General features: G+C 41.1%; 1 long non-coding RNA gene across 2 annotated transcripts in view; it reads left to right on the top strand.

Moving 5' to 3' along the window:
• The window catches only part of LOC107968323 (uncharacterized), a 245353-nt gene that overhangs the window by 83211 nt on the left and 140533 nt on the right, over positions 1-21609 (top strand). Inside the window, exon 2 of one of the 2 annotated variants that reach the window (XR_010150991.1) lies at positions 7349-7404. This is a non-coding gene — a long non-coding RNA (uncharacterized LOC107968323). Of the gene's footprint in view, positions 1-7348; positions 7406-21609 lie in introns of those variants that run through there. The other variant, XR_001709425.3, reaches the window with a different exon arrangement.

Below are 21609 nucleotides of genomic sequence, written 5' to 3'. Positions count from 1 at the left end.
AGTCTTGCTCTGTAGCCCAGGCGGGGGCGCAGTGGCGTGATCTCGGCTCACTGCAACTTCTGTCTCCCAGGTTCAAGTGATTCTCCTGGCTCAGCTTCCCAAGTAGCTGAGATTAGTCATGAGCCATCATACCTGGCTAATTTTTTGTATTTTTAGTAGAGACAGGGTTTTACCGTGTTAGCCAGGATGGTCTTGATCTCCTGACCTCATGGTCCACCCGCTTCAGCCTCCCAAAGTGCTGGGATTACAGGGGTGAGCCACCGTGCCCGGCTGATACTCGTCTTTTTTTCACAGCCAGTGAGTGTCAAACCAGAAAGCAAACCTGAGTCTGTCTGATTTCAAGACCACTGTCTTTCTGTGTCATCCAAACAATAATACCACCCTAAATTTCATTTGTACCGAGTTCTTTACAGACCCCTACATCTTACAGACCTTACAACAGTGGTTAGTAAGAAAAGGCATTCAGAAAAAAACTGTGATGGTCAAGGTACAGAGCTGGCTGGCACCAGAATCCAAACTCCAACCCACCTCTTCTGGCTAAGCCCAATGCTCCTTCCTTTGTACTCAGCTTCCCATTAAGGAAAGCGAAAGTATCTGCACGTCTGTGTGTGCAATAATTACATTTCCTCGAGTCAAATGTGTGAGTGTCCTAACCCTGAATCCTCCCGTTTGAGTCCGATGTCGTTAGACAAGTGAGGTGTCCTGATTGCAGAAGGGTCAGGATTTTTTGCTGAAGATGATATTCGATGTGATAGTCAGGGTATGCCTCCCCATGCAATTTATGAGTGCCTGAAAGAAGGAAGTGGGTGCTCTGCAAAAAATGCATAAAAGCTGGGAAGAGGGGCCCTTCCATACGACTTGATAATGATAACTAACATTTATGGAGTTATTATGTGACAGGTAGTGGGATATGTGTGTGCGCACGCGTGTGTGTGTAATTCCTCATTCTATCTACAGCATGAACCTGTGCAATGGGTACTATAATTATTTCCATTTTATAGGTGAGGACCTGATGATACTGAGGCTCAGGGAAGTTAAGTAACTGCCCAAATACACACAATACTAGAGACAATATTTGACTGCAGGTTTGTCTACCTGTGTGTTTTACTTATTAATACAAAGGCCATTTTTATGTCTTTCTCTAGGCCCGAGGTGAAACTATTCTATGCTTGATGTGATGTATTTGTGGCTGATCATTCTTGACAATGTTCCCTGGTTATCTGACTACAGCCTGTGTTACCGTTATCAGAACTTTCTAACAGCTCCTCTTCTCTGCTCAGGAGATGGAGGGTAGAGAGGACTTAGGCTAAGTGGCAGGTGCACAACTTACACAATCACAGATAATCCTTCAACAACCATGTTGGGTCCAAGATTTGAAACTGTGTCATCCCAATCCTCAAGAAGGTCATTAGCATGACCCAGACTCCTGAATCCAACCATTAGATCAGCGCCTGAAACACACAGTAGGCACTCAATTGATATTTGTCAAATGAATACAACAAACTCATTGTAATTTTTGACTTCTAATGAAGGGTTTGGGAGAGTAGGCATGGATGAGGGTCCCAGATATTTCCCACGTCTCTGATCACATCTTCACATATTCCACCCTCTAGAGACCCAGCTAGCCCCACCTCCACCTCCACCCCTTGTCTCCGTGGACAAGTTCTGCCCAGATCCCTGATCAGTGAGGTCTTCCAAGAACAATCTCTTTTCACACATAGACCTATTCCTTCTGTAAGGAACTCTGCAGCAGCTGCAAAGAGGGAGCATGTTTCTTCATATTGTCACCTATCTGTTGGTGTTATCTGCAGTATAGGGGCAGAGTTTCCTGAAATTGAGGAGAGAAGAGGACACTGAACTCACCTTTTCCCGCAGGTTTGCCAGGGAATGTTTTCAGAGCAAACAGGAAGGAAGAGTAATGATAAATATTTCAAAGCTGGGATACAAGTTTTACAGCACCACGGCCTTACAAATGTACTAACACTGCTGCAAATCTCCTGCAGGAGTGCATTAAGGTGATTCATAAGAATAGAAAGTTCATCCTTGTCAGCCAGGCTTGAGCAGGACAAATGACCAGTGGACACACTATTACACCTGTTCTTAGTACTTTCAAAATTACAGCTGGCATTTATTTCTAAAAAGTCATGGTGAAATAGATTAGATAGTTTACCTGTGCTATAAGATAGAAAAGTCCTTTGATTTTTTAAAATTACATAATTTTCTGTGGGTTTATAATAAAGCATCCAGGAAAGGGAATGTTCTATTAAAGGGCATAAGAAGGCATTTGTTCTGGAGAATCAGCGCGATTTACTAACAGGCCATTGCTAGGGAGGCTTTTTCTATTAGGCTGCTTGTAGCTAGTACCCAAGGGATGAAAACAGATAATGCTCTTTGCAACTCTCAATGCCAGGACCAATTAATTTCATAGTTTCTAAAATAAGTGAGAGAAGACTGCTGGTCATGTAACTACCTAATGTTCATGAATGTTTTATGTGTGTGTGTGCATGTGTGTGTATGTGTGTGTGTTTCCTCTTTCCTTCTTGACCTTCCTTCACAGATTTTTTTTTTTTTTTTTTGAGGGTTTTGCTCTTGTTGCCCAGGCTGGAGTGCAATGGTGCGATAGCGGCTCACTGCAACCTCCACCTCCCGGGTTCAAGTGATTCTCCTGCTTCAGCCTCCCAAGTAGCTGAGATTACAGGCATGTGCCACCATGCCCTGCTAATTTTGTATTTTTAGTAGAGACAGTGTTTCTCCATGTTGATCAGGCTGGTCTCAAACTCCTGAACTCAGGTGATCCACCTGCTTCAGCCTCCCAAAGTGCTGGGATTACAGGTGTGAGCCATTGCGCCCAGCCGCACAGATTCTTTTTTACAATCTGTTCCTTTTTTCTTTTTTTTTGAGACAGAGTCTTGCATTGTCACCCAAGCTGGAGTGCAGTGGCATCATCTCAGCTCACTGCAACCTCTGCCTCCCAGGTTCAAGCGATTCTCATGCCTCAGCCTCTGGAGTAGCTGGGATTACAGGCATGAGCCACCATATCTGGCTAATTTTTGTATTTTTAGTAGAGATGGGGTTTCACCATGTTGGCCAGGCTAGTCTCGAACTCCTGATCTCAAGTGATCCACCTGCCTCGGCCTCCCAAAGTGCTGGGATTACAGGCATGAGCCACCGTGCCCAGCCTCCTTTCTTTAATCTTGTTGGAACTTGGCTCAGAATCCTGCCTATCTGGGTTAATGTATACTGTCCTACACCCTATACTGGCTTGCTAGGAAGGTCAGATGAAAGGAAGGTACAAACCCAAAGATTGATAGTACACAGGGGCAGTGAAGGTGAGGGAAATAGATCCACTCCTGCCCTGCCAGGGGGATGTCTTTATAGAATGTAGCTGTTTACCTAGTTTATTCTCCAGGTTTACTTGTACATATGGGTAAAGACTGAGGTATAATATTGCTTTTCCTAAAAACTGAGAATAAACTGAATAGCTAACAAGACTTGACTGGTTAAATAATTTATAGTTTATTCATACAATAGAAAGCTGTACAATGTGGCTGGGCATGGTGGCTCATGCCTGTAATTCCCAGCACTTTGGGAGGCCAAGGCAGGTGGATCACTTCAGATCAGGAGTTCGAGACCAGCCTGGCCAACATGGCAAAACCCCATCTCTACTAAAAAAAAAAAAAATACAAAAATTAGACAGGCATGGTGGTGCACATATGTAATCCCAGCTACTTGGGAGGCTGAGGCAGGAGAATTGCTTGAACCCAGAAGGCGGAGGATGCAGTGAGCCGAGATGACGCCACTGCACTGCAGCCTGGGCAAGAGAGCAAGACTCTGTCTGAAAAAAAAAACCAAAAAAAAACCCAAAAAACTGTACAATGGTCAAACAGAATGACATACATCTGTATATGCTGATTTGAAACAATTTTCAAGATATACTCTAAAGTAAAAATAGCAAGCTGTAGAACACTATATTGTTGGTTAACTTTTTGTGTTAGAAAAAAGTAAATATGAATCTCTTTCTCTACCTCTTTCTGTCTCCATCTATCCACCATCTCTGCATATTGAATACATGTAGAAGAGTTCTTGAAGGAAAGCTGTATTAATTTGCTAGGGGTGCCATTAAGAAAATACCACCGACTGGGTAGTTTAGAAAACAGAAATGTCTTACAGTTCTGGAGACTGGAAGTCCAAGGTCAAGACATCAGCCAGGTTGATTTCATACTGAGGCCCCTCTCTGTGGCTTGCAGATGTGGCTACTTTCTCTCTGCGTCCCCACGTGTTTTTTTCCTTTGGGAGCATGCATCAGATGTCTCTTTATATGTCTTAATCCCCTCTTTTATAAGGATGCCATTCATATTAGATTAGGGCTCATCTCAATGTCTCCATTTTTACTTAATCATCCCTTTAAAGGCCCTGTCTTCAAGTACAGTCATATTCTGAGGAACTTGAGGCTAGGATATTAGCATATAAATTTTGAGGGGAACTCAATTTAGCTCTCAACAGAGGCTTAAATACCATTTGCAGCAGTTGTCTTTGAGGAGGGTGATTGTGAGCCCTAGATAGGAGGGAAATACATTTTTCATTGAGCATCTTTCTTTTTTTTTTTTTTTTTCCTTTTTCTTTTTGGAGATGGAGTCTCACTCTGTCTCTCAGGCTGGAGTGCAGCAGTGTGATCTTGGCTCACTGCAACCTCCGCTTCGCAAGTTCAAGCATTTCTCCTGCCTCAGCCTCCCGAGTAACTGAGATTACAGGCACCCGCCACCACACCTGGCTAATTTTGTATTTTTATTAGAGATGGGGTTTCACCATGTTGGCCTGGCTGGTCTCGAACTCCTGACCTCAAGTGATCTGCTGCCTTGGCTTCCCAAACTGCTGGGGTTACAGGTGTGAGTCACCCTGCCTGGCCTCATTGTGCATCTTTTTAAAGGGTCTGACTAGGTCTCATTACTAATTTCACATTAATAATGAGTGATTTCAACACAATATATTTCCAAATAGTTCTCAGATTTCTTTGAACTTACCAATCCTGAGTGAACCCTCTTCATTACCGGGACTGTTGCACTATAATTAGTGGTATCTTCCCATTTTACAGAGGCATATGGCAAGTGATATACTCAGTGCTTAAATTTCTGGCAAATCATATTTGTTCTATTAAGAAAGTGAGTGCCCAAATCATATATGGGCCATTTTTCCCTTCTTAAATTCTTTCTTTTCTTATTACATTTATTTCTATTTATAAAATAGCTATTTCAATACATGCATCTTTGTATATACTTAATAATATTAGTTTAAATTCACTAGCTCCAGGTAGCATTCTCATTGTTACCTGGTGGCAATATACTTGTTTTCAAGTAAAATTGGGATGCTGTCAGAACATAGATGATATAAGTGCATGAAAAATTACTCCTTTTGTTTTCCTAAAAAATAACATACAAATGCAAAAATTGTACTACAATCTTCTTGGCTCCCACCTGCTGCCTTATAGTTGACAATTTGCTCATTTTATTAGTTTATTATTATTTCAGACACCTTCATCTTTTTTAATTTGGTGTATGGGTTACTGAGTAATACACATTTCATCATCATGACCATTTGCCATAATGTGTATTTATGTGTGTGTGCATGCGTACAATGTGTATTACATGTGCTTCCATAGTTGTCTGGTAGAATTTTATAATGTCAAATAAATAAGGTCAACTGGGGGCAAAAATATCTATATGTGCCAAAAATCTACATGGGTGACCGGTCCACTTTTAGTGGTAGTGTTCATGCCCCTCTTATTCCTTAGCACTCATGCCACGTGCTGAAGCTGGCTGGCTACCAGCCCCTGCCAACCTTCAGCTGTGGGCTTTGATCTGGGCACTGGGGTACACCCAGCCAGCAGGCAGAGGAAGCTGAAAGAGTGGCGTCTTCATGCTCTAGAGGCAGTTCTTGAGCAAAGATAGGCAGGAAGTATTCATACCTCGGCTTCTTAGCTCTTCAACTGCAAAAATTCTGAAGTGCTCCATGTACACCAGCCCCCAGGGTTTTCTGGTAGGATGAGCTTCAGCTGCTTATGGTGGTAACTTGCTCAATGACACCCACTTTATTGATTTCCTTTCCTTCCCTGTCTCACTTCATTACCCCTTCCCTTAACAGTATCCTGGGATCACCTTTCAAATAAACCACAGTTAACCTTTGCTCAATACAGATTTGAACTGCATGGGTCCACTTTTTTATATGCAGATGTTTTTCAATAACAGTTACACTGAATGTGCCTGTCTCTCCTGCCTCTCCTACCTCCTTCTCCTCTTCTGCCTCTGCCACTCTGAGACAGCAAGACCAACCCCTCCTCTTCCTCTTCTTCCTCAGTCTACTCAACATAAGGACCATGAGGATAAAGATCTTTATGATGATCCACTTCCACTTAATGACTAGTAAACATATTTTGTCTTATGTTTACTAAGACATAAATCCTTATTATTTTCTAATAACCTTTTCTCTAGCTTACTTTACTATAAGAATATAGTATATAATACATATAACATAGAAAGTATGTATTCATCAATTGTTTAGGTTATCAGTAAGGCCTCTGGTCAATAGTAAGCTATCAGTAGTTAAGTTTTTGGAGAGTCAAAAGTTATTTGCAGATTTTCCAGTGTGTGGGTGTTTGGTACCCCTACAAGCATCATTCAAAAGTCAACTGTATTTCCATTCACATCCTTGTTATAGAATCTTTTTCTGGGGTACAAAAACCAAACCCCTACTATCTGCACTTTAAAATGCCCTCCCCCCCACCAGCAAACAAATAACAGTGATAACAAATACAGTCCATTCCACTCTCTTGGCTTCTGCTTCATGCAAATCTTCATTTTTTTTTCCTGAAACAAAAATCTGTCATATCCAAAAAGAAAAATTTTTAAAGAAGTGTCCTCGGTGATTTATGCTAGAAACCAAAGCAGGGGCATTTTTCATTCGTAAACCTTAATACCGTAGTAGGTCCATGGGCCACCCTGGAAGACACTGAGCCATCTGCTAGGAGTCCCAGCTTGAGTGGTGTCACATGCTGTTGTATTAAGAACTAACCTGGGCCTTTGCAGAGAAGATCCTACCCAAAGCCAGGTTCTTATTCCAGCTCTTAGTGGCTTAATCCTTAACTGTAAATTTTTTCTTCTCTTCGAATCTGGCCTCCGAGTTAGTGCTTTCTAAATGCAGCTTTTGTGATGTGAACTTTCTTCTATACCTCTGAAGGGATATTCAAGTAAAAGAGAAAAAAGGCCAAATCGGGTTTCCAAGTATATCTTTTCACAGTGATTTATTTCCCTGGGAAAGGCTTAAGCTCAAATGTCATTTCTGGTTCTCATTGCAGCCCCTCTTTGAGCCGAAGGACTAGAAGAACAAAAGACTCAGCCCCAAGGTTATCCGGTGAGTCCAGGTCTTGTGCCAGATTCAACTTCTGTTGCATGCCGCATTCTGCAAATGCTAGAGGCTGGTATTTTGTGCAAAAATTAAGCCATGGGACAGGCTGACAAAGGACACTTCCTCAGGGATTGTTGACTTGGGGGAGAGTGGGCAGGGGACAGCACCCGGGTTCCCACAGGATGCTGCCTAGGTGACCTGAGAAAGCTCCTGGCTACCTGAGTACCAGCTGCGAGGAAGCAGCTAAAGGCTCCTGTGAGTTTTTAAAATCTCCTTTCAATTATTGGATATTCTCCTTTACTAGTGGATTCAGTGGCCACACATTTGTCTGCCAAGCTTCTTACGTGATTATCAGAGGCACGTTTCTCCAGAGAGCCTCACTCAATGGAGAGGTTTTGTTGGGAAAGACGACATTTAACGTGGAACCGGGGGGGTGGGGTCGGGAGGGGCTCTTTAGATAACATCCTGCCAGGAGCTGGCTAATGTGACTCAGAAGCTTCCTAACCTTGGGACTACACCTGGGGAAGAGTCCTCTCTTTTCTCTTTGCCTTTATCTTCAGATATTAGAATCTTTATGCCCCAAGGGTTCTTTCTGGCTGAAAATGAACTGGACCTAAAATGCTTGCTGCATTGTAATGGCTGAAACACACACAAATGTAGCTATTGCCTCATGAGGTGGGGGTGTGAGGGTGTGGTGGGTTTCGAGAAAGAATCAGAAATGCTTTGCTGTTTGAGGATTCTAAATCCAGAGGCCTCACCTGCTCCTTCTACCCTGACTCTTGAGAATGTCTAAGTGTGAGTGAGTCTTCCTGTGAAAGAAGGAAGGATGGGAGGGGAACTCTCATGCTGGCAAGGATGAATGGCCTCCGTCACCCCTTACGTCCTCTTGGTCTCTCTCCTGTTGTTCAGAAGCGTGGGAAGGAGAGCACGGTGTTCTCCCTCAGGAGTCCTGGGCCTGTTTGTTAATTTGCATCTAAGAGATGAGAGACATGGTCTCACAGGAGACACCTGGGTGGTTTTCCAGGACCCTACAGATTTGTGTCTTCATGGTGGTGGCCTGTACTCTCCCACTTCTGTGTTCTTACACTCTCTGCTGTTCTCTGTTTCTTGCTTTTCTATTTCTTTAATATGTATGTTTTGCTGTAAAAATGAACCAGCAGAAGCTGGATGCTGTGGTTTGAATGTGTCTCCTAAAGTTCATGCATTCGAAACTTAACCCCCAATGTGACAGTGTTGGAGCCTATTGAGAGGTGATCGATTGGGTTATGAGGCCTCTGCTTTCATGAATGGAATAATGTCATTATCGCAGGAGTGTGTTCGTTATCTTGAAAGTGGGCTTATTATAAAAGCAAGCTCAGCCTTCTCTTGCTGTCTTGCCCAATATCTTGCCCTTCCACCTTCCACCATGGAATGATGTATAAGAAGGCCCTTGACAGATGTGGCCCCTCTACCTTGGATTTATCTGTATAAAGAACTGTAAGAAATAGGTCTCAGTTCTTTATAAATGACCCAGTCTCAGGTATTCTATTGTAGCAACACAAAATGGACTAAGACAGCACATTAGCTCCAGTTTTGCCTGTGCAGATGGGTGGAGACCATACTGGGCTTCCTGTTCCATGAAAATACAGATGCCACAAAGGACAGCATGAACCGTCAGTTAAAAGGACCTGAGTTAGAGAATTAACCTGCAGATAGCACAGGTTTTCTGTTTTGACATTTTACCACGATGACCTTGGCATATTTCATGTTATCCAGGAAAAACAGGAGAGTCCAGTGTCAAGGGCATGGGCCTTGTCAGCTTCCTGATGGCTTTGGGCAAATAGTTAACTTCAGTTTTCTTATCAATAAGATAGGGCCAAAAATAATATTTCTCACTGGATTGTTGTGAGGAGTAAATGAGATGGCACAGATAAAGTACTTAGAGCAGTACTTGATACAGCTAACAGTCAATAAGTGTTAGCTAACGTTAGTATCTCTTGATTCAATTAATTCCTTTTTTATTTTTATTTTTTGTAATGGAGTCTTGCTCTGTCGCCCAGGGTGGAGTGCAGCAGCGTGATTTTGGCTCACTGCAACCTCCTCCTCCTGAGTTCAAGCAATTCTCCCTGCCTCAGCCTCCTGAGTAGCTAGGACTTACAGGCACCTGACACCATGCCTGGCTAGTTTTTGTATTTTTTAGCAGAGATGGGGTTTCGCCTTGTTGGCCAGGCTGGTCTTGAACTCCTGACCTCAAGTGATCTGTCCGCCTCAGCCTCCCAAAGTACTGGCGTAACAGGCGTGAGCCACCGCACCCAGCCTGACTTAATTAATTCTTATAACAACTACACAAAGGGGATGTTTTGTCTCCTCCACTTCTCCACTGGGATGTCTAATGGGGCACCTCAGATTACCTTATCCTTATCCTCTCTCTATTCTTCCCTATCTCAGAAAAAATGATGACTCCATTTTCCCCCATTTTTTCCTTCACTTTTCTCCTTGTGTCCTATTTGGTCTTTGTCTCTCATACTCTCACCCCCAATGCATCAGCAAAATCTTGATGGCTTTACCTTTAAAATACATCCAGAACCAACCACCTCCACCTCCACTCTCTAGTCCTAGACTGTCAGAATGGCTTCCTGACTGTTCTCCCCACCTCTACCTTGTCACACCCTCTCCCAAGTTTATTCTCAATAAAGTCAGTTAAAACCCTTCCATCCCATTTCAGAGTTAAATGCATAGTTCTTATCATGAGCTAAGAGTCCTGTACATATGCTCCCCACTTCATAAAACATACCCGTGATTTGCCTCTCTGATGTCATGTCCTGTTACTCTGCCTTGCCCACTCTTCTCCAGCCACTGCACTGGCTTCTAGCTCCTCCTCAAACACACCAAGGACTCAGTTGCAATTGTCCCCTTGCCTCCATGACTTACCATGTGATACTCTCTCATCTCTAAGAAGACTTTGCTCTAATGCCTTCTTTCCAGTGAGACCCCCTTTGACCACCTTATTTACAGTTTACCCCTTTCTGCTCTTCAGCTCCTTTAGTTCACTTCTCTACATAGCATTTAGCACCATCTGACATGCTTTGTCTGTTTATTTCTGTCTCCCCAGCTGGGACAAAAGCTCAAGGAGGTGCTGTGGGGTGGAAAGGGAGCATAGAGAGGGAAGAATTTCTGTGTGTTTTGTTCGCTGCTATATCCCCAGCACCTGGAATAGTGCCTGCAAAATAGTAGGTGCTCAGTAAAGAGATATTGAATAAATGACTTAATTGATTTCCCTTTTATAAGTGAGAAAACTAGATCTCAGTGAACTAATGCAACCTGTACTGCTGAGCATCACTGGACATCACTAGGCAGTATAAGGAATTAAGGCATGGCTGGGCAAGTGAGGGGCATATCTGAAGGCTCCTCTGTTTAACTTTAAATTCTGGTCTTTTCACAGGATTTTATGCCATTTGTCACTGTGAGGTGTGTGTGTGTGTGTTTGTGTATATGTATATATCTTATATGCATATATCTATGTGTGTGTATACTATGTATATATCATATACATATATGTTTATAATACTGATATATATATATCAGTATTTTTTCCACTGTATTATGTACATATATATGATCTATATGTGTATATAATACTGATATATATATCTCAGTATTCTTATTTTTTCCACTGCCTCTATAGTGAAAGAAAGGAGTATGAGGGACAGAATTGTATCCCTGCCAAATTCATATGTTGAAGCATTAACCCTCAATGTGATTGTATTTGGAGACAGGGCCTTTAAGGAGGTGATTAAGGTTAAATGAGATCATAAGCTGGGGCCCCAATCCAATAGGGCTGGTGTCCTTATAAGAAGAGGGAGATATACCAGGAAGGTGCTTGCACAGGGGTAAGGTCATGTGGGAACACAAGGAAGAGGCTGCCATCTTCAAGACAAAGAAGGCGCAGGAGAAACAAATTCTGCAAGTACCTTGATTTTGGACTTCCAGCCTCCAGAACTGTGAGAAAATAATTTTTTGTTGTTTAAGCCACCCAGTCTGTGGTACTTTGTTATGGCAGTCTGGGCTAAGACAGAGAAGCAGTGAATTTGAGTGTCCAGTATGTGCTTAAAAGAAAAGGGTGAACCTGGAAAAAACAGCATTGGAATTCAATGATCAAGGAGAACCACGTGCTAGTAGCTCGAGTCAATAGGAAGAGTGTTGGGCTAATGCATCAAAAATGCATATTTGTGGAATCTATATACAAGTGAGATAGAAAGGGTGGGAAGGTAACCTGCAAGCTGTCACTCCCTAGTTGTCACATATATCTTCTTTAAAGCATGATTTGGGAAATTGGCAACATCTGACGAAAATCCAGTTCACTTTCTATCATGTCCATGTGTCCTGTATCTGTGACTCATGACCCCTGTCCTTTCAAATGCAAGGTGGCAGACCGTGGGCTCTTTTCCAGGGTACCTGTAATGCAGTCAATGTGGTCTTTTCTGAAAGAGAATATTTATTGTTTTAACAGCTGTACTTCTACTTTCTTGAAAAAAAAAAAAACCTGCATCCATGAATGACTCGCAGAGATTGGAAAATGTAGCTTTGAAATTTCCAATTTAAAAAAATCCTATAGGTTTTACAAAACTGCCCTCAAACCACAGGATTTTTCCATTATTCTAACTTCCTCTTTTTTTTCCTGGAAGGATTGAGAAACCAATAGTAGTTTTCAGCAGCCAGAGTTTGGCTGGGATTTTAGTCCAAATTGTGCTTGTTTATGGCAATTCCAGCAAGAACCAGCCTTCTTTGGATACCTGCTTATCTAGAGAGAGCCAGTACCTGTGGGATTCAGGACTCTTTGCAAATTCTCATTTAATTTTCTTTAAGTTATTTGTCTTCAAAGAAAGATTTGCTTTCGACGGGCTGCTGATGATATTGCGGTGCTAAGCTCCATGGGTTATTTGTTTTTGAGACTGTACATAAAGTACTAACATTATTATGACACAATTACCAGTAAGTAATCATCCCATTGCCATAAACATGTCCCTTTCAAAATATTAGAAATTAATATTCATGCTTTCCTTGAATCCACCATTCTGAGCTAATGTGTGCCTACATAGTTTATCAAAATGCACATTTTTTTTCCAATGAAAGGAAGAACTATTGTTCACATCTCCATCGTGAAGTATGGAAAGTCTCTTTTGACTGTAGCATTCGTTGATTTGAAAGAGAATTTCTCTGTTACGATGCAGCCACCAGCAATGAACTGTGTGATACCAGGTAAAGCATCTCTGTTTTCTTTGAGTAGTTTTGTTCAGAAAGCCATTTAATCATTCCATCTTGGCAGTAGTTGAGAAATCATGCCGACCACTTGATCACATGTAATAGTAATATATAATGGCAATTGTAGATATACTTCTATGAGCTGATGGTTTAGTCAATGTTAAGGGGAGATCTTGAAATCTCACTGTGAAAAAGTAACTGCAGACTTCTCTCCCTAAACTTCGTAAATCTACTAAAAGAAAAGTAGCCCCCAACATGCTATGATTCAGAAACTTGAAATTTACAAAAGTGATTGTATAGAGAAATATGGACTAAAAATAATTATGGGATAAATCAATAGATTTTAAAATTGAATGTAAGTGGGTTTAATTGTATTGTGTATAAAGCATCTGATGATGACAACACTGTTTTCTGTTCACCCAACAGGTTATATCAAAGGTGATAAAAATATTTTATATTAAGCCAAACCTCAATTCACTCACATTAAGGAAGTGATTTTGAAGTCCTCAACTGACTTTTATGTAACAAATGCATATCTAAAAATATTTAAACATCACTGGTATTCTGGTAAATGTTTAACAACCCGCTTTTCCAAGACGAACTCATAGAAGCCCTAATTTATAGCTTATTTAAATTTCTGTGGTGTAGATATTCACACCATGGCTGATTTCAAGCTACCAGCTCCCAGCCCTGAATGCAGAGTTGGGAATGAAGTGTACTCAATTGGCTCTTGTGAGCAAGTACTAGGTGCAGAGCACTGGTTATACAACAAAATTTTGGGGAGGGAAATATTTTCAATGGATCACATGCCTTTAAAATTAATAGAACTAAACTAAAACATAACACGGGTTATTATGATGTTATATTAAGGGCCAGCTAAAAAAAGGGAGTTGAAATGAAGTTCTAGTTCAAACACTGTTACTTATAATGTAACCTTGAGGTGCCAACTGATTGTCTTTGGAGGCAGTAAGACTTTGTGAGAAGTGCATGGTATTTGGCATCACGCAGGTCTGGGTTTGAATCTGACCTCTGCCACTTAATAGCATGAGTCTGTGGATAAGACATTTAATCCCTCTCAGCTCCAGTTTTTTCATTTGTGAATGGGGATGCTGAAAGTCACGGTCCTGAGGATTAGTTATAAAGCATATAGTGCTTGGCACATGGTGGTTGTTCAATGTTATAATTATTTGAGCCTACTTTTTCATAATTTATTTGGAATGGTTGGATTACATTTTGTCTTATGTTCCTTTTCAATATCTAAATCTCTGAAAGATGTTCATTTCAATTATTTAGATTCAATTAGACAAAATATGCTAAAATCATCTTTTAAGAAGACATTTAAGAAGTGCTTAATAAATATTTGTCAAGTGAATGGATTCCTGAGATTTATATTATCACTTGTTTTCTTCAAGCTAGAAATCTGTGAAAGATACCTTTTACTCTTTTTATAAAATCATCTTCCGTATCCAATATATTACCAAGTATTGACGATTATCATCTCCTAAGTATATATTTTAAAATCTCTCCCCCCCCCTCTTTATCTGTCTGTACTCTGTTGGTTTACTCTATCATCAGATCCTAATCAGTTCTCTGCTTCCTGTCTTGAACAGCTCAAAACCATCATCAACAAAATTGTTAGTCACCACTCCAACATTCTAAGTTTTTTAAGGACAAAGATTTTCTTTTGCTTATTTTCATACTCTTAAAGTTCCATATAACTCCTGGCACAAAATAGATGCTCCATAAATGTTTATTTTGAATGTATAAATGAATGAACCAACTTTTTGGAAAGTAATTGACATAGTTTTCTGTGTTGGAAATCACTTTCCAAAGTGATATCACCCATATTTCCTTATGTGTTTCCTCACATGCCATCATCCTTCGTGACTTCAAAATCCATGCTGCAGACTGTCCTATGCTGAAGGCCTCCCATTTCAGGGCTACATACCGGTCTAGACATTTCGTGGCACTACTCTTCCTATGTGAGGCAGAGCATGGTATGGCCCAGCCTGTTCTCGCCCTATCTGTTTCTTTCCTGCATTAACCTACCTGAGATGCCCTTTCTCTCCCTTAGGCCTTCTTCCACCGAGGTTAGACTCTTTCCAATCTGAGGCCAATAGAGTAATTAGAATTGAGTTCCCTGAGTTACTGGATGTTTGGCTAAGCTTCACAGAATCAAGGTTGAACACACTGAGACTTTATGTGACCCCAACTGTCAGGAGTGGATTTGCATGGGCCTGAATGAAAGCCATTGTGCAAAGATAGCATTGAAATAGGTGCTTCCATTGCTTATCCTTAGATGGTATCTTCCAGCATGTTGAAATCATGCTGTAAGAAGGTGAACATCCCAGTAGAATCGGAGTAAGAAGTAAGCCTAAGTGAAAAATTGACAGCACATTTAACAATTGTTCATTTCTTCCAAATTCTGACCATCCAGAATTGTTACAATTGAGTTTTTTTTTTTTTTTTTGGTTGATTTTCTTCACACACACATACACACAGTCACATACATTAACATTCTTCCTTCAATTTTTAAAATTTCATCTAGTACAAGAATTTGGCCATTTTTAATATCAAACTTATCAGGGTGTTGTATCAGACTTACAAACTTGAACTTCAGGGTCAGACACCCATGGTTTGAGTTTGGGCTCTGCCACTTAGTTGAGTCATCTGGAGTAAATCAGGTAACTTCTCTCAGCCTCAGTTACCTTACTTAATATCTACCTTGTGGATACTTGAAGGTCTTTCTTGGTGACATAACATGTATATCTTCCATCACAGCCTCTGTATCCAATTGATGCTCAATAAATATTAGCTTGTTCGATCTTCTCAGTGAAATGTGGGCACTCCATTTTTATTGCCTGAGACTTATCTTCATTTTTCCCCACTTTCAGCCCTCAGTAAAATTTTCCTTCCTGTCATTCTGTAGCCCTTATGTGATTCATAACCTTAAGACTATTATAGGCACCACGGGATATATTTCTTTGTTGTGGACTGTGCATGTGTGTCTGTGTCAGTGTGTTTGTGCTTATATACCTTCTCTTCTCAATCAGACTTTGGAAATCCTGTTTTATTTATTTCAGTATTGCCCTTACAATGATTCATGAAAAAACCCAGTGATTTTCTTATACAAAGTACATGCTAAAGTGATTTTTGATTGACTTTAAACTTCAGAGTGAACTGGGAGGGTGAGGGATTAACATTTTAACTCCAGCATATCTTCAAATATAACTATCTACACTAGATCACGCTCACCTGATAGGAAAAAAGGACTAGATCAACTACTCATAAGAGTCTTTTCCAACTCTTATTCTGTTTCTAGAAATTATACTGTATCAAACTGAGAATATTCTATTTTAATTTAATTCTTCATTTCACATCCCTGTGCCAAGCATCATCCAATTATAGTACAAGTTCTATGTGGCAAAAAAATATAAGCACAATGACCAAGGCAAATGGCACACCCCTCATATCTTTTGCCACCCCTTTATACCCTATATATGCCTTTTGTATTTGGAAACAAATTACTGCTACCAGGAAAATAACTAAAAAGACCCACAATAACATGATGCTGTACTCAGCTGATGTACCTATATTTCAGAATAAATATTTGCTAATACAGGACACCATAATCTTCAGGAGCTGTGGAGAAAGATACAGTCACCTTCCTTTCCTTCAATTTGACATTTTCTTGATCAGATCTGACATTGCAGGATCTCAGATCCAACATATTATAGGAAGGGTTTGGCACCCTCAACTAGAATAGGCAGAAGAAGGGAGCTGGCATCTGAAATATCTTTCTATGATTATACAAGGTATGGCAGGATCTGAGCTTCTGTATGCAAGTCAAATGAAATTATTAAGGCTAACCTTCTCACTCAGCACTTAATAGGTAATCAATTTTCACTAACAACAGTGGAGGGTAGAAATCAAGAAGGGAATGATAATGCTCTTCCTTACATTTGCAAAGGGCTTTAGAGTGTGTAAAATGATTTTACATGAAATAATTCGTTTCGTTTTCATAGCAACATAAAATTGGCCAGAACACACATGCATGCATACTATATATCAACCTGTGTGATAAGCACTGGGGACAGAGTGGTGGAAAAGGCAGAAAAGGTTTTGCTGACTTATTTTTAGCAGTGAGGAAACAGATGCATTAGGAGGTCCTGCGTGATACACGAGGTCACAAGAGAAAATATGAGTTTGGAACCCAGTACAGTGGGCTGAATCATGGTTCATAAGCATGGATGCCTGGTAAATGGAGATTACTTTCTACTACTACTCAACTTTGAGATGAAGCTTCCATCTCAGTGGGCTGGGAGGAGATACTTAATATCAGGCATTTTGCTCTGTTTCTCTTTCTGATTCATGCAAAAGTTCTGGAGATCTTAGGTAGTTCCACGGCATTGTGGATGGACCTCTACCTCTGTTCATTTGTCATCTTTTCACAGAGGTTTCTGTGTGGTAATACCACCAGTGCTGTTGTCTGCATAGAGACATCAGGAAGGCAATGTTATTCTGGGACCTCTAGCCTTTATCCTTTGATGTCAGCAACCAGCATGCAAAGTTTTTCATCCCCACTCAACATCCTGCTTTCAGGGAAAGCAGAATCTCATGTTTCTTCAACATGCCTTTTCTATGTTTTCACTCATATTTTCACTCTCAGCCTTGAGGATTTGTACACAAAAGTCAGGGTGTCCATGGTGTGCCTTGCTTCATTCTTCTGCTGGGACCAAGAACATAGAGCCAAGCACCTCTCTGAATGAGAGGAAGGGGAAGGAAAAAATGATTGGAGAAATAGCCATACGTTATTATATCAAAGTAATTTAATGACACAAGATAGAAAGAGTGGAAATAGATGAGGTGGAAATAGTACCTGGTGGAAATAGATCAACCTGCGATTACCCTATCTGCCTACAATTAGGACTACAAATGCAAAGAAGCCTGAAAATGGCCCTGAAAGGCCATTGACCCTCTTCATGCAGTGGCAAAGAGAGAACACCTAAAACTCCAAACTCAGCTCCCCTACAAGACAACTCAATATTAGGAAAAGGTTAGCAGTAGAGAAAGAATTCAAAGTGATTAATGGGATGGAAGCCCTGCCTTATGGTTTGAAATTGAAATAATAAAATGTGCATAGGTTCTCCAATTATTAACTGGGAAAGATGAGAAGTATCAGCAATTCAGAGCAAAGGGTGAAATGAAATAAGTAAAGGGAAACTTTATATAGGAACACAACTGGAAACCTTTCTCACAAGTGAAAACTTCTAGCTTTTGGAATTATTTTCTTTTAGAGGGAAGGAAGTTCAGTTGGGCAAAAGTTTTATTAACAGTGATAATTAACATTATATGCACACCCCCAGATTTCACCAGCCTGTGGGGACACTTGGGGACATATTAATAGTAATGTACTCATCGTAGTGTCTCTTAACCCCCAGCTCTTCGACTGGAAGGGCTCAGCCTCTTTCTATGACTTTCTCTTAATTAGTTATGAGAATTTATAGGGAGAGAATTTTTATATAAATTCCTGAAAGGTTGACTATGCACTTGGCTTCAGTTCCTTTTGTTCCATTTTCTCCTTAATCTACTTCACTCAAGAGTTGTCCTGACAACTTGTGGATGGTCACCAACTACATTCACGTGGCTCCATTAAGGGGTTAATTCTCAGAGCTCAAGATTCCTCGACATGTCAGCAGCACTTGTTACAGTATATCTTCCCTCCCATTGAAAGGTCTTCGTGGGGCCTCCAGGATATGGCACCTCTTGGTTTTCCTCCTATCCCACTGGTTGCTCCTTCTCAGTCTTTGCTGGTTTCTCTTCATCTTGAGCTCATCACAGGGCAGTGTTTTATCGTTCTGCCCAAAGACCAATTCTCTATTTATTCTCACTCCCATGTCCATTGCATTAAAATCTCATGGCTTTGAATACAATCTGTAAGCTGGTGATTCTCCAGATTTAGAGCTTCGGCTGAGACTTGTCTCTGAACACTCCGGACATGCATATCTGTCTCTTTCAAATCACAACCTGGGTATCTAATAGGCACCAGAAGCTTTACATGTTAAAAAATGAATTTCTGAGCTCTGCACACCATGCCTCCTGCTTGCCTGCGAGACACACACATGCACACACACACACCCCCATACTCCTCCTGGGACATTTCCTAATGCCTTAAACAGCTACTCCACCTTTTTAGTTGTTCAGATGAAATTCCATGGAGTCATCCTTTATTCTTTTTTTTTTAATACTCCATATCCAATATGACCAGCAAATCTTCTTGGCTGTACCCTCAAAATACATCTGAAACTTGACCATTACTTGTTCTTTGGGAGTGTCTCAACCACCTTCCTCTCCTGACTGGGATATTGCTACAGCCTCCTCACTGTGTCCTTACTTCAACATTTCTCCATATATTGTCTACTCTCAACCCAACAACTAAAATGTCTCTTTAAAACGTAAGTCAGAACATCCTTTTGCTTCAGATTTACTAATACCTTCCCATCTCACTCAGCGTCGAAGCCAATGTTCTATAGGACTCAGTGGGATCTGACCCCAACTTCCTCTTCTAATTCTTTCCCCTCACTCTCTCTGTTACCATCACGATGGCTGCTTTATTTTTCCAAGAATCAACAGGCATGCTCCACTTTCCAGGCCTCTGTATCTGCTATTCTCTCTACTTGGATGGCTCTTCCCGAGACATTGGCATGGCTTCCTCCTTCATATCTTTCAGAGTTCTGCTCCAACCTCACTATCTCAGTGAATCCTTCCAATAATAACCTGTTTAAATTCCATTCAGCTTCCGCCACTACCCATTTTCCTCCCTTGCTTTATTTTTCTTCACATACATATCATGATATGGCATATGATCTATTTGTGTAGTTGTTTGATGCTTCTGTTAGACTAGAAGCTCTATGAGGGCAAGTGGGATGTGTGTCTGTGTGTGTCTGTGTGTGTGTACACGTGTCCTTTGCTCCCTGCTTGGCTCATAGTAGGGTTTCAATGAATATTTGCTAAAGAATGAAATGGTGAATATGTCTTGGAACATGTCTCGTTGTATTCCTCTGTTCCTGACTCCTCATTGACACCGTACACCCCCAGCTTCCCCATCAAATTCAGTCGGATAGAGCAGTCTTTCTGACTGTTCACATTGGGATGCTGAGAGAACAACTCTGCTGGCAGCTCTGTGGTAGAGTGGGCTAGATTGTGGGGTTGGTGGGGAGAAGTTCTCTGAGACAAACTATTCCACCCATAGCCCTTCTTATCCTCTGTTCTTCAAATGCTTTGGTGAAGAGTTCCTCCAATGGCAGGCTTCAACTTCTTCCTCTTTTCAATGGATTCAAAACCAGCCCAGAGCCAAGTTTATCCCTTTCACCGTTTGGAGCACCTGAGCCCAAAATGCCTTTTTCTCTACCAATAAGAAGAAAGTGAAGCTTTCATGCCTACCGAGTCAAGTTACAAACCTCCTGGAGAGGTTGACATGCCTCAATGGCACAGGGTCTAAATCTGAATTCTGTTGGGTCACTCATAAGAGTTGTGTCTGGACCAGCCAGATGGAATGGAAAGTGATGGGATGGGATGGCACAGGTGAGGTGGGGGCTGAGCTAGAAATTCATCTCTATTACTTCCGAGGAGGCAGTGCCTCCAGTGCAAGCTTTTCCCTCAGGGCATCTGAGTTTATTGGAGAAAAAGGGGCTTGTGCATCTGCTTTCCTTTCACTCCTTCTGTCTGTTTCTTGCTCCTATCATCAGAAGATGGCAGCAGAGATTGCTCTTACCACCGCTGCTCCTGTCTCCCTATCTGCCCAGCAGGACACAAATGCTCACCAGTGAATGCAGGGCAAAGTCCTTTCCAAAAACATATTGATTTCATTCCAGGAAGATAAATTCATAAACAGTACAACTGTATTCATCAGTTCATTTTGGGGGAATGTGATATAGGAGTTGCGCAAAAATAAAATTGCCAGTAGCAGGCATCATCCGTATCTCTTCCATATGCATGGGCTGTGATGCTCACAAGATGGGGAATTGCTACTGAATCTGACAGCTGCCTTCCAAGTATCCTTGCTTAACCCATAACCACTGTGTGGAACCAGTCCAGGGCTCTTACTGAGCCTTTTTTCATGTAAACCACGTAGTCCAAGCCTCTGACTGGCCTGAAAAGCCCACATCTCTCAGTTCATTTTTTTTCATTCTGGCCCTCAGCCTTGTCATGTATCTTGGTCATGAAGCTGGAGGAACCCATTCTTGCTAGATTCTACCTCGAGACATAAAGGTGAATGTGCATGTCTGTGTGTGTGTATACTTGCGTGTGTGTGTGTGTGTGTGTATTTGGGAATATGAAGTGGTGACCTCCTATTCTTTTTAATCCCCGGAAAAAAAGAAATACTCTGAATTTTTGTCTGTTTCATTTTCCCTCTATCATTCCCATACTTATTATCCAAAAGGCATTCAAATTTTGCAAAGCTGCTACTCATACGTTTACAAAACATCCTCATGACAAGGTAATAGGAGATGTAAAATACTGTTTTTAAACTGGTATCAATTCAAGTGCAACCTGGCTAAATTTACTTAAAATTTGGATGTTACTATGCCATATATAAAGAAGGAAGGCAGTTGTAGGCTTGGTAATGCAGCAGCTTCCTGATATCTGGGCTCCGGCTAGCTTTCTCCTGTACTTCTGTCTTTCCCCTCCTGGCTATAAGATGGCTGCCATAATTCCAAGTATTGCCACTTTACACTCTAACGTCCAAAAAGAAATATAAAGTCTCGCAATGTTATTGTGTTTTTCTATTTATCAGGAAATGAGGATCTTTTCTAAATGTCCTAGATTTCCTTCCAGGTCCCATTGGCCAGAACTGGGTCATCAGACCATCCCTAAATCAATCACTAGAATATAGGAATAACTTACATGGGTAGAATTATATCAATTATGGTCCTTACACTTGTGTTGGATCCCTTGAACATTCTGGTG

The sequence above is a fragment of the Pan troglodytes genome, chromosome 15 (assembly GCF_028858775.2).
Source record: "Pan troglodytes isolate AG18354 chromosome 15, NHGRI_mPanTro3-v2.0_pri, whole genome shotgun sequence".
Lineage (NCBI taxonomy): Eukaryota > Metazoa > Chordata > Mammalia > Primates > Hominidae > Pan > Pan troglodytes.
This window is presented reverse-complemented; position numbering and strand designations above follow the sequence as displayed.